We start from the raw sequence: 12,221 nt of genomic DNA on the forward strand, positions 1-12,221 counted from the left end.
CTTGAGAACCTCTAAGGCCCTCCCCGAGGAACCTTCTCGACCTTTCTTCGGTCAGAATCACTTGTTCCCTGCTCCCAAAATGGCGCCACAGGACGGAGGAGTTGGGGGAATTCATCACTCTCTAGTCCCCCAAATACGTGGAGACAGTGCTTACTGTACAGATGACGCGTCTACGAAATGCCCTGAACCCCACTTCCGGTTAGACCTGGCGCCCTTGAACCCATGGAAATCTTGGAGCAGCACTCCTTTTGTTGGGGCCGCTGCAGATCACCAACAGAGTGCCTCTGCTGGCTTATGAGTTTGACCCCAGTGTTTGCCCAGAACGTGATGTTCACAAAAGTGAAGTTGTCACATTCCTGATTTCAGAGCCACACTCTGTTCTGTAGGGTTAGTTAATCCAGCTGTCCAAGGAGCCCTGATGCACTGGAAGTAATTGGTTTTATTTTGCCCCATGGCTACAAAGTCTTTGGTCCTAGGAAGATGGAGGACAGATTGAGAGAGCAGAAAGATCGTTTTAAATTAATTACCTCCCTCCCAGTGACAACATCTTGGCCTAGGAAGGATGGCACACATAGAAGCAAGGATTCCTCCTGTGTCTGCAAGTTACATGAACTAATCCAGATGTATGTAGGGTATCCAGACTCTGGTATCCAGAGTCAAAATACCAACTGTTTTATTTAGATTGCACCTCTTTACAAAAGACAGTAACTTCTTTGAAGGAGTTTATCATCGGGATAGATGACAATAACATACAAAACAATAGACCTTGATGAAGGTGCTGATACAAGTCGGTGCCAGGACTGGCCTCCTGATACCTGGTCCAGAACGTTTCCCATTATCCCATCAGGCCCTGGTTATAAAAGCCATAGGAGTTCCAAGGAGGGTGAGTTATTTTTAGTGTTTGGTTTTTTACCTGCGTACTGACACTGATCTAGTATCCCAAATGAGGATTCTCTTAATTAGTAGGAGGGAAGGTAGTACTTAGAAATGGGAAATGGGGGGGGTGCCTGGGTGGCACAGCGTTAAGCGTCTGCCTTCGGCTCAGGGCGTGATCCCCGCGTTATGGGATCGAGCCCCACATCAGGCTCCTCCCTGTGAGCCTGCTTCTTCCTCTCCCACTCCCCCTGCTTGTGTTCCCTCTCTCGCTGGCTGTCTCTCTCTCTGTCGAATAAATAAATAAAATCTTAAAAAAAAAAAAAAAGAAATGGGAAATGGGGGGCGCCTGGGTGGCTCAGTCCTTAAGCGTCAGCCTTCGGCTCAGGGTGTGATCCCAGAGTCCTGGGATCGAGCCCCGTATCAGGCTCCTCTGTTGGGAGCCTGCTTCTTCCCCTCCCACTCCCCCTGCTTGTGTTCCCTCTCTCGCTAGCTGTCTCTCTCTCTGTCAAATAAATAAATAAAAATCTTTAAAAAAAAGGGTTGGATACTACCATGAAATTATTTTGTTTGCTTTATTGATTCAGTTGGAATAGGAACAGGATTGAATTGGAATTTGGTCAAACTTCAAGTCATTAGGATTTAATGAGTACTCACCAAGTGCCAAGATTGGTGTTAAGCATTTCGATAAATGTACAGAAGAGTTGGGTAAGATCTTTCTGTCCTTAAGGAGCCCAGAAGCTAGGATAAGATCAGTTCACACATTATTTTATTTTTTTATATTTTATTTATTTATTTGACAGAGAGAGCACAAGTAGGGGGAGCAGCAGACGGAGAGGAAGAAGCAGGCTCCCCGTTGAGCAGGACCCGGGGATCGTGGCCTGAGCCGAAGGCAGCGGCTTAACCGACTGAGCCACCCAGGTGCCCCATACACATAATTTTAAATACAAGGAAATACACAGTGCCTTAAACCTGGAAGATACTACTTAATATTTGTTGAATGAACCTACGAATGAATGAAATAAACAGTCTGGGATTTTAAAGAACACAGAGGTTACTACCAGTTGTGAGTGGGAGGAAGGGCATATACAGATACATCAGGAAGTACCCAGTCACAGGTCAGAAAGATTACATGTTTGCAAAGACTAAGGATTTCCATCTGCTCAGGAGGGCCTTGATTTAGTATCTGGATGTGGTTTGGAGGGTAAGAAGATTGGTTCTCCCTTGAGCCCCAGCTGAACAACAGTGAACACTTACTGCCAGTCTGCCTCCATTTTGTTTTTTCTTTTTAAAAACATTTTTAAAGTAATCTCTGCACCCAATGTGGGGCTCAGACTCACGACCCCTGAGATCAAGAGTCACATGCTCTACGAATTGAGCCAGCCAGATTCCCCTCTGCCTCTATTTTGTATTTTACATGGGTTAATACCTACCACCTACTCACCACAAAGACTGCTGGAAATATTTATTGAATCAATGTCTATAAAAGGTATAGGCAAACAAAAGGACAAAAACATAAATGGAAACTCTGTGTTAATGCTTACGCTTTATTTAATTTTTCAAAAGATTTTATTTATTAGAGAGAGAGAGAGAACAAGCAGGGGGAGTGGCAGGCAGAGGGAGATGGAGAAGCAGTTTCCCCATGGAGCAGGGAACCGATACAGGGCTCGATTTCAGGACCTGGGATCATGACCAGAGCCAAAGGCAGGCACCTAACCAACTGAGCCACCCAGGCGCCCCTTGACATTATGTTTATACATTATTGTATTCATTTGGTAAAATTTTTCTTAAGAATTTAGCAATTTAGCGGTGCCTGGGTGGCTCAGTTGGAGGAGCATGCAACTCTTGATCTTAGGGTGGTCAGTTCGAGCCCCATGTTGGGTGCAGACATTATTTAAATAGACAAAACTTAAAAAAAAAGAATTTAGCAATTTAAGGGGCAGCTGGCTGGCTCAGCTGATAGAGCATGTGACTCTTGATCTTGGGGTAGTGAGTTTGAGCCCCATGTTGGGGGTGGAGATTACATTAAAAAAATCTTTAAAGGCTGTAAGCAACTTGCTCAAAGACATACTATCAAAAGTAATAACAAAGTCAAAGCAAATACTTTAAAGGAATTTAGTAATTTAGAATCTTGGCATATGAAGGATATTGTTTTGCAGTTTACTTTTCTTGTAATTTTTACTTTTTTTAGTTTTGGTATGTGAGTAATTCTGGCTTCATAATGAGTTCAGAAATATTCTTTCTTTTAAATTTTCTGGAAGAGTTTGGATAGAATTGGCATTTCTTAATTTATTTATTTTTATTTTTATTTTTTTAAAAGATTTTATTTATTTGACAGAGAGAGAGACAGCCAGCGAGAGAGGGAATACAAGCAGGGGGAGTGGGAGAGGAAGAAGCAGGCTTCCAGCTGAGGAGCCTGATGCGGGGCTTGATCCCAGAGTGTTGGGATCATGCCCTGAGCTGGAGGCAGACGCTTAACAACTGCGCCACCCAGATGCCCCAGCATTTCTTAATTTTTAAACATGGGAGTTTTAAGTTATATTTTTGTTATTGATTTCTGCCTTAATGGCATAGTTTCTAGCTTAATTACTAATTTGTTTTTGCTTGCTTGTTTTGATTACTAAGAAAGGTGTGATGGGGCACCTGGGTGGCTCAGTCGGTTAAGCATCTGCTTTCGGCTTAGGGTACGATCCCAGGGTCGCGGGATCGAGTCCTGCATCGGGCTCCTTGCTCAGTGGGAGTCTGCTTCTCCCTCTTCCTCTGCTTCTCCCCCTGCTTGTGCTCTCTTGCTGTCTCTCTTGCTTGCTCTCATTCTATCTCAAATAAATAAATAAATAAATAAATAAATAAATAAATAAATAAAATCTTTAAGAAAAAATAAAAAGAAAGGTGGGCTAATATCTTCCAAGTGGTCGTGGAGTTGTCTATTTCTACTGTCTGTTATTTTTTCTTTATATATTTTGAGGCTATATATATTTATTTTTTAAAGATTTTATTTATTTATGTGACAGAGAGACAGCCAGCGAGAGAGGGAACACAGCAGGGGGAGCGGGAGAGGAAGAAGCAGGCTCCCAGCAGAGGAGCCCAATGTGGGGCTCGATCCCGGAACGCCGGGATCATGCCCTGAGCCAAAGGCAGACACTTAACGACTGCGCTACCCAGGCGCCCCTATTTTGAGGCTATATTATACATGCCTCTATGTTATAGAATTGTTATGTCTTAGGAGTTAGATGTTGTATTGTTATGAAATATTTCTTTTAAAAAATATTTATTTGAGAGAGAGAGCGAGAGCATGTGCAAGCACAGGAGTGGGGGGGGATTAGAGGGAGGGGGAGAAAGGCAGACTCCATACTGAGCAGGGAGCCTGACTCCAGGCTCCATCTCATCACCCTGATATCATGACCTGAGCCGAAATGAAGAGTCAGATGCTTAACTGACTGAGCCACCCTGGCGCTCCCCCCACCCCCGCTTTTTCTTAAGTAAGCTGTACATCCAACATGGGTCTTGAACTCACAGCCCTGAGATCAAGAGTCCCATGGGCTATCAACTGAGCCAGCCAGGTGCCCTGGAATATTCCTTTCTAATAGGGCTTTGCTCTTCATCTTTACTTCTCTGATATTAATATAGCTATACCAGCTTTTTGGGGGGTTAGGGTTTGCCTGGTATATCTTTTTTTTCTTTTTACTTTCAACTTTTCTATTACCTTATGCTTTTAGATGTGTTGTTCATAAACAATGTGCAGTTGCAATTTATGATTATAGTATATTTATCTTTTACCTGAAATATCCATCCATTTACACTTAATTACTGATATATTTGAATTTAACTCGATCGTCTTTTTTTTTTTTTTTAAGATTTTATTTATTTATGTGACAGAGAGACAGCCAAGCGAGAGAGGGAACACAAGCAGGGGGAGTGGGAGAGGAAGAAGCAGGCTCCCAGCGGAGGAGCCTGATGTGGGGCTCAATCCCAGAACTCTGGGATCACGCCCTGAGCCAAAGGCAGACGCTCAACGACTGCGCCACCCAGGCGCCCCTCGATCGTCTTTTTATATGCTTTATTTTTGTCCTGACTATTCTGTTCTTTTTCCCCCCTCTCTTCTTTCTTGCCTTCTTTGGATTGATTGTTTTTTATTCCATTTTCAAGAACTAATTTAGGGGTGGGGTGCCTGGGTGGCACAGCGGTTAAGCGTCTGCCTTCGGCTCAGGGCGTGATCCCCGCGTTATGGGATCGAGCCCCACATCAGGCTCCTCCCTGTGAGCCTGCTTCTTCTTCTCCCACTCCCCCTGCTTGTGTTCCCTCTCTCACTGGCTGTCTCTATCTCTGTCGAATAAATAAATAAAATCTTAAAAAAAAAAAAGAACTAATTTAGGGGTGTGCCGGAGCGGGCCACACTGGCTCAGGAGAACAGCTTGTGCTCTCTTTTCCCAGATTCTTGCTTAGTAACCTTTTGTGGGTAGCTTGAAATTGGCCACCATGGGAGCATTTATACCATAGAGAGTAGCAGAGGCTGCAGATTGGGGCTTTTGTCCTACAGAGCACACCAATTATTAGTACTTTCTCTTCCTGAATAATGCAAAGGTCCTAGATTACCTTAACTCCACTATTCTTCTTCTCCATAGTTATATGCTATTCCTGTCATATATTTTAATTCTATAGTAAATATAATGTATTTGCTATTTTCTGAAGTTCCCGTGGATTGTTTCTATTACCAACTTGTTGTTTTGACTAGTTCTCATTTGTATTCTGTCCTCTTATATGGTTGGTTATCAATGTTGTGTCTAACATTTTAGTTTTTAAATTATGTAGAAATAATTTGAGACCTAAAATGATTTTTATCTTTGCCCAGATAAGATTCTCATTTTAATTTTGCCGAGGGCCTGAGGATGTCTGCAATCTGGGATCACCTTAATCGAATTTTAGGATTTGAGATTTTTCGGGGTCATCCAGATGACTCAGAGCTGGGCTCCAGTCCTCGAGAAGAATGTTCATCTTCTAATTCACCCTTACTCCTAGTGTCCCATCCCAAAGCACAAATGTGATGGCTAATTTTGTTTGTCAACTTAAATGAGCCACAGGAGGCCCAGATGTTTCGTCAAATATTATTCTGGGAGTTCCTGTGAGGGTGTTTTTGGATGAGATTGGCCTTTTAGATGGGTAGACTGAATAAAGCAGATTGCCCTCCATAATGCGGGTGAGCATGAGCCAATAGGAGCACCTGTTCACCACTCAATAGAACAAAAGCCTGACTTCCCCCAAGTAAGAGAGAATTCCTTCCTCTTTGACAGCCTTTGAACTGGAACATTGGCTCTTTCTGGCTGTCCAGCAGTTCTGGCTTTCAGCCTTGAGCAGGAATATCAACTGTGCAGATTTTTTGCTTGCTAGCCTCCATAATCCTGTAAGACAATTCCTTTTATTAAGTCTTTTTCTATTTGTGTATCTACTGATGTAACAGGATGTCTATATCTGCATCTGTTTCCTATTGTTTTTTTTTTTTAAAGATTTTATTTATTTATTTGACAGAGATAGAGACAGCCAGTGAGAGAGGGAACACAAGCAGGGGGAGTGGGAGAGGAAGAAGCAGGCTCGTAGCGGAGGAGCCTGATGTGGGGCTCGATCCCAGAATGCCGGGATCACGCCCTGAGCCGAAGGCAGACGCTTAACCGCTGTGCCACCCAGGCGCCCCTGTTTCCTATTGGTTTTGTTTCTCTGGGGATCCCTGACTACTACAACAGACTCTTACCAGGATTCCTGTCCTTGGAGGTCCCTGAACTCCATCTTTTGTCTCTTAGATAGACTTTAAAAGTACGGTTCAGTCACCTGGTCTCAAATCAACAAATAGTCCTTGGGGTGAGGCAGTCCTAAAATGCTAGGCTCACTCTCTGATGTTCTCTTTTCTCTTGGATATGGACCTGGTGTTTGCTACGTTATTAGCTCTCTTATCTCTCTTATCTTTGTATGTTTTCTTCCACCTTTCTAGTTATCGCGAGTGGGAGAGGGGTCTGTCACCCTCGTCCTCCATTACCAGAATCATTTGGTAAGTAATTATTTTTAAAAATTGCTCTATTTGTCTTTTATTTTGCTAAATTCTATTGCATTAATTATATATCTTTAACACAGTGTCACATTGTTTATTTGCTTTGCAGTACATTTGTTGCAGGTTAAAGGGAATATTTAATTCTCATCTAATATAGTGTGTATCATCGCATACTGCTGACAAATGTAATCACCATGGAGTTAGTGAAGTGTTAAATAATTAGTGATACATGTAAGCACATAAAATGTTTATATTACGTGCAAATGTTTGGAGAATTGTTTTATAGGTATTTAAGGGGGTTTTAGTGATTCAGAAACTCGTTAGAATTTTTAGGCAGGCAGTGCATGCATTCTTATTTCTCATTTAAAATAATCTAATATAGGCTCTTTTGATCTTAGACTTATTTTCAGAAATGGATTAACCTGGGATGACTGTAGTTCTTTTTTTTTTTAATGATTTTTTATTATATTATGTTAGTCACCATACAGTACATCCCCGGTTTCCGATGTAAGGCTCGATGATTCATTAGTTGCGTATAACACCCAGTGCACCATGCGATACGTGCCCTCCTCACTACCCATCACCGATCTATCCCATTCCCCCACCCCCTCCCCTCTGAGGCCCTCAGTTTGTTTCTCATAGTCCATAGTCTCTCATGTTTCATTCCCCCTTCTGATTACCCCCCCTTTCTTCTCCTACCGATCATCCTAGTTCTTATGTTCCATAGATGAGAGAAATCATATGATAGTTGTCTTTCTCTGCTTGACTTATTTCACTTAGCATTATCTCCTCCAGTGCCGTCCATGTTGCAGCAAATGTTGAGAATTCGTTCTTTCTGATAGCTGAGTAATATTCCATCGTATATATGGACCACAGCTTCTTAATCCAGGGATGACTGTAGTTCTAATCGTAGTATATAGCATGCCTTTGCTTTTGTGTGCGTATATCTCAGGTGTACTTCTGGGCTGCTTTTGTCACGGCCCCAAATGAAACTGCTGGTGAAAAGTTGAGTAATTCTACACCTGGAGGGAAGCTAACCAACACAAAGAATGTCTCTCCAGGAGCAAATTTGAAGTGATAGAAAATTACAAGTCTGATGAATATTTTTGTCAGAGCACTGAATGAAATGGCTGGTTTGCTTATGACATTAACTGTTCTTGTTTGGTTCCTGCCTCTGGGTCTGAACTTCAGATGCTGATGAACTCAAGTTTTGCCTCCCTCTGCACACAGTCCCTAAGTGATCTCTCACACACTCTCAGTTTCAACCCCCGTGCATTGGTTGCTGACCCTCAGATGTGTGTCTCACTTTCTTCCTGACCTCTGATAGTTCTCACTGCTCACTGAGTTCCTTCATCTGGTATCCATCAGCTGCCACTGCTTTCTTTCATTCTTTCTTTCTTTTTAAAGATTTATTTATTTATTAGAGAGAGAGAGAGCGAAGGAGAGGAGAGAGAGTGACCACAAGCAGGGGGATGGGCAGAGAGAGAGAGAGAAGGACCACAAGCTGGGGAAGGGGGAGAGAGAGAGAGAGAGAGAGAAAATCTCCAGCAGACTCTCAGCTGAGCGTGGATCCTCATGTGGGGGTCAATCTCATGACCCTGAGATCATGACCTGAGCCAAACCAAGGGTTGGACACTTAACCTACTGAGCCACCCAGGTGCCCTTATTTGTTGAGCCATTTGTAAGTCACAGACATCGTGGCTCTTCAGCCCTGAATACTTCAGTGTGTATCTTGAAGAACAAGGACCTTCATTGGGGTTCCTGGGTGGGTCAGTTAAGGCTCTGCCTTCAGCTCAGGTCATAATCTCAGGGTCCTGGGACTGAGCCCAGCATCGGGCTCCGTACTCAGTGGGGAGCCTGCTTCGTCCTCTCTTTCCCCCCAGCTTGTGCTCTGTCTCTCTGTCAAATAAATAAATAAAATCTTTAAAGAACAAAAACCAAAAAAACAAAGACCTTCATTTACATAATCATAACACAACGATCACATTCTGGACATTTAACATTACTCCAGTATTATTATTTACTATCAAAATAATTAACATAAGTTAATTATAAAACTTAATTATATAATATATAATTATAAGTTTGTTATAAGTTCATATTCAAATTTCACCAATAATGTTCTTTCTAGCAATTTCTTTTTTTTCTTTAAAGATTTTTTAATTTTTTAAAGTAATCTCTACACACCCAGCATGGGGCTGTAACCCACAACCCTGAGATCAAGAGTCACACACTCCACTCACTGAGCCAGCCAGGCACCGCTCAATTTCTTTTTCTTGATCCCAGAGCCAATCCAAGATTATTTGCTGAATTTAATTGTCATGTTTCTGTAGTCTAATATGCAATAGCTCCTTAGCCATTTTTTTTTTGCCTTTCATAACATTGACAATCTTAAAGAGTCCACACCAGTTATTTTGTAGAATGTTCGTTAGGTGGGGTGGACACCACCTTAATCAACTGTCAAACTTAACATCACAAACGGTCGCACAAATTGACATCACGTGTCTTCTGGTGCGATGCAGTGGGTGGGACACAACTTTGCTTATGTTGTATTCCCTGCCCAAAATGCATAATCTGAATTGAATTATGACAAACCTCTCTTGCCCTCCGAATAAAGTCCACACTCCATGACAAGTCATCAAGGTCTCCCACGCTCTGTTACCTTCATCTCTCACCGTGTCCTCTGTGTGACAGACACTCTCGCTATCCACACGTCATCACCTTTACCCTCTTGGCTCCACTGCTTTTGTTCAGGTGGCTCTTAGGGAAGCCAGGACCTTCCCTAACCCTGGGAATGAGCCACAGATGTTCCTTGCCTTATGTGGCAACTGCATTGCCACTTGCTACTAATTGGTTTAGGGATGGGTGTGTGGCCCATTTCTGCCAATCAGGACTCAAGAAGTCTCCTCGGGAGCTTCCGGGAATAAATATGCTCCCTGATAAAAAGGATGGTGAGGAAGTCTTTATTTTTTCCCTGTCTTAAACATGGTTGTGGGAAGATAGGACGGTTAGAGCTGTGGCAACTGTCTTGACAGACCCAAGAGAAGAGTAGTATGGAAAGGTGGAGACCTGGGTTGCTCACCCTGCACTAATTCCAGAACCGTCTGTGAGTGCAGGGGTTGGCGCGTAAGATCACTGAATGCCTCTATTGCTCGTGCCACTGTTGCTCATGTGCTGCTCCCCGCTACCAAGCACACTCTGGCTGGTCCTCCCCACTCCTGCTGTCCATTCCCACATGCTCTCCCTCCCCTTTGAGGGAGAGCAATTCCTACTTCTACTTAGGCTTCAGCGAAGACATGATTTCCTCCAGAATGCCTTCCCTTATCTTCCACGACTGGGCTGAGTGCCTCTCCTGTACCTATTCCCACAGTAGCCTTCCTAATTGCTAAACCTAATGCTCATAATACACTTTTCCCCTTGGTCTAAATGCCTGATTACTGTTCTGCTGCCTATATTTAAAAGTTGTGGTTTTTAAAAATATGTGTAGAGAAAAGTTTTATGGAATCAATGCTCCAAGGCTACAGGATACATTTTTTTGTGAGTCGAAGCCAGGGTTCAGGAAGTAGAGGGAAGAAGAATCCCTTATAACAGCCAGCAGGTTTCCTTCCAGTCTTGGGATTTTACTGTGACTCAAGTTTGACCTTTTCACAACAGATCTCCAGCCCAATTCCTGGTAGCTTATAGGTGAAAGGGTCAAGGGGTCTTTGTGATGATTTTGTGATTTCAGGAAGCCCCAAGGGTGTGGTCCTTGGCAAGACCCAGACTTGCTGGCTTCCCTATAGGGCCCCAGGATTGGTTCACATGTGAAAGGAGGGGGAAGATAATTGGTATTTTTTAATGTACCCGGGATTTGTTTTAATCAGATGTAGTTAGACATACAGATATGGAAATGATTGTCACAAAGGAAGTTTTTACACTCACAGACCCATCTGTAGAAACAGGAGGCATGGCATGGCATGGCATGACACTCAGGGCCATGTGAGGAAGTGCTGGTGGAGGCCAGGAGGCAGGAGCAGCAAGGGAAAGCATGCACACAAGTCTTTATTGTGGTTTTTGTGGGAAGGAATGGGTGGGGCAAGGTGAGCAGGCTTAGGATTGGCTAGTTTGAATAATTTCAGTAGACTCCGGAGTATAGGAGCTGTCCCTAGTTGTCTCGTATCTGGCCCTGGGATGATTAGGGCAGAGGAATAATGCCTCCGAGGATATAAGAGCAAACTAGAGGAGGAGATTTGGAGTATGGGCTCTGGATTGGTTAGTCTGTATGAAAGCCGTTCGCTATCTGTAAGAATTGGCTAGCCCTGGGAGAGGCAGTGTCTCCTCAGTCAGGGAGGCCCCAGATGGCAGAGTATCAAGAATACAGAAAAAAAAAAAAAAAAAGAAAGTACAGTTAATATAATCAGAGACACAAAATTTAGCAGCCTTGAAAGCTAGCCCAAAACGTTTAGCAAAACCCCTTTGCTCCATTTATTCTGCAGAACCTGGTGCCAGTGCCCTGATTTTGGTCTTCATGGATACTAATTAATGCTATTATTTTGCAAGGCCATAGAATATATCCTTTTAGACCTTCAAGCCATTCTGAAATTACACGTCCTTAGGCAAAAATAGCACATGTGGCTAAATGAAAGCCATTTTCTTATAAATACTGGATCAGAAACCTTTCCTCGTTCCACCCAACGAAGAATTTTTAGCTCTGCTGTTAACTGGTGTTGGGCAAGTCACTAAGCCCACCAACATCTGCGCCCCGCCCAACCCCTCCAGCAAAGTGAGGAGCTGCTCTGAAATTCTCCACATGTGGGGAGACCGTGGGTAGACTATCCACCGGGAAATGATGGTGAGGTCTTAAAACTTCATGGAAATCCCCTTGCATTTCTCCAGTAAGAGACTCGTTGCTGTCGGCTGCCAGACTGACAGGCCAGGCCAAGCCTCCTTTGGGAGATCAAGTGTTAAGTCCTACAGAATGCTAGAAGAAGCTTGGCAAGTGTCTAAGTGTTGTGCATAATAGGCTCTGTGCCAGGTTATCTTGTTTAAACTTTACATTCCTAAGAGGCAGCTACTGTTATTATTCCTCATTTAACAGTTGAGAAAACAGGAGGTGAGATAGGTTAAGTTGCCCACAGTCTCACTGCTGAGAAAGTGGAACCCGTATTTGTCTGACTTCAAAGTATAAGAACTAGACTTATTTTATGTAATTACAGAGGTGGAAGAGTAGCTCCAAATGAGGGCAAAAGGCATGGAGACATATTCAGGCTCAATTTTACTTTGAGCCATGATTGTCAGTCAAAACGGCAGTGGGAAGGATTCCGATCCAAGT

Source organism: Ursus arctos, unplaced genomic scaffold, assembly GCF_023065955.2.
Source record: "Ursus arctos isolate Adak ecotype North America unplaced genomic scaffold, UrsArc2.0 scaffold_2, whole genome shotgun sequence".
In the NCBI taxonomy this organism is placed as follows: domain Eukaryota; kingdom Metazoa; phylum Chordata; class Mammalia; order Carnivora; family Ursidae; genus Ursus; species Ursus arctos.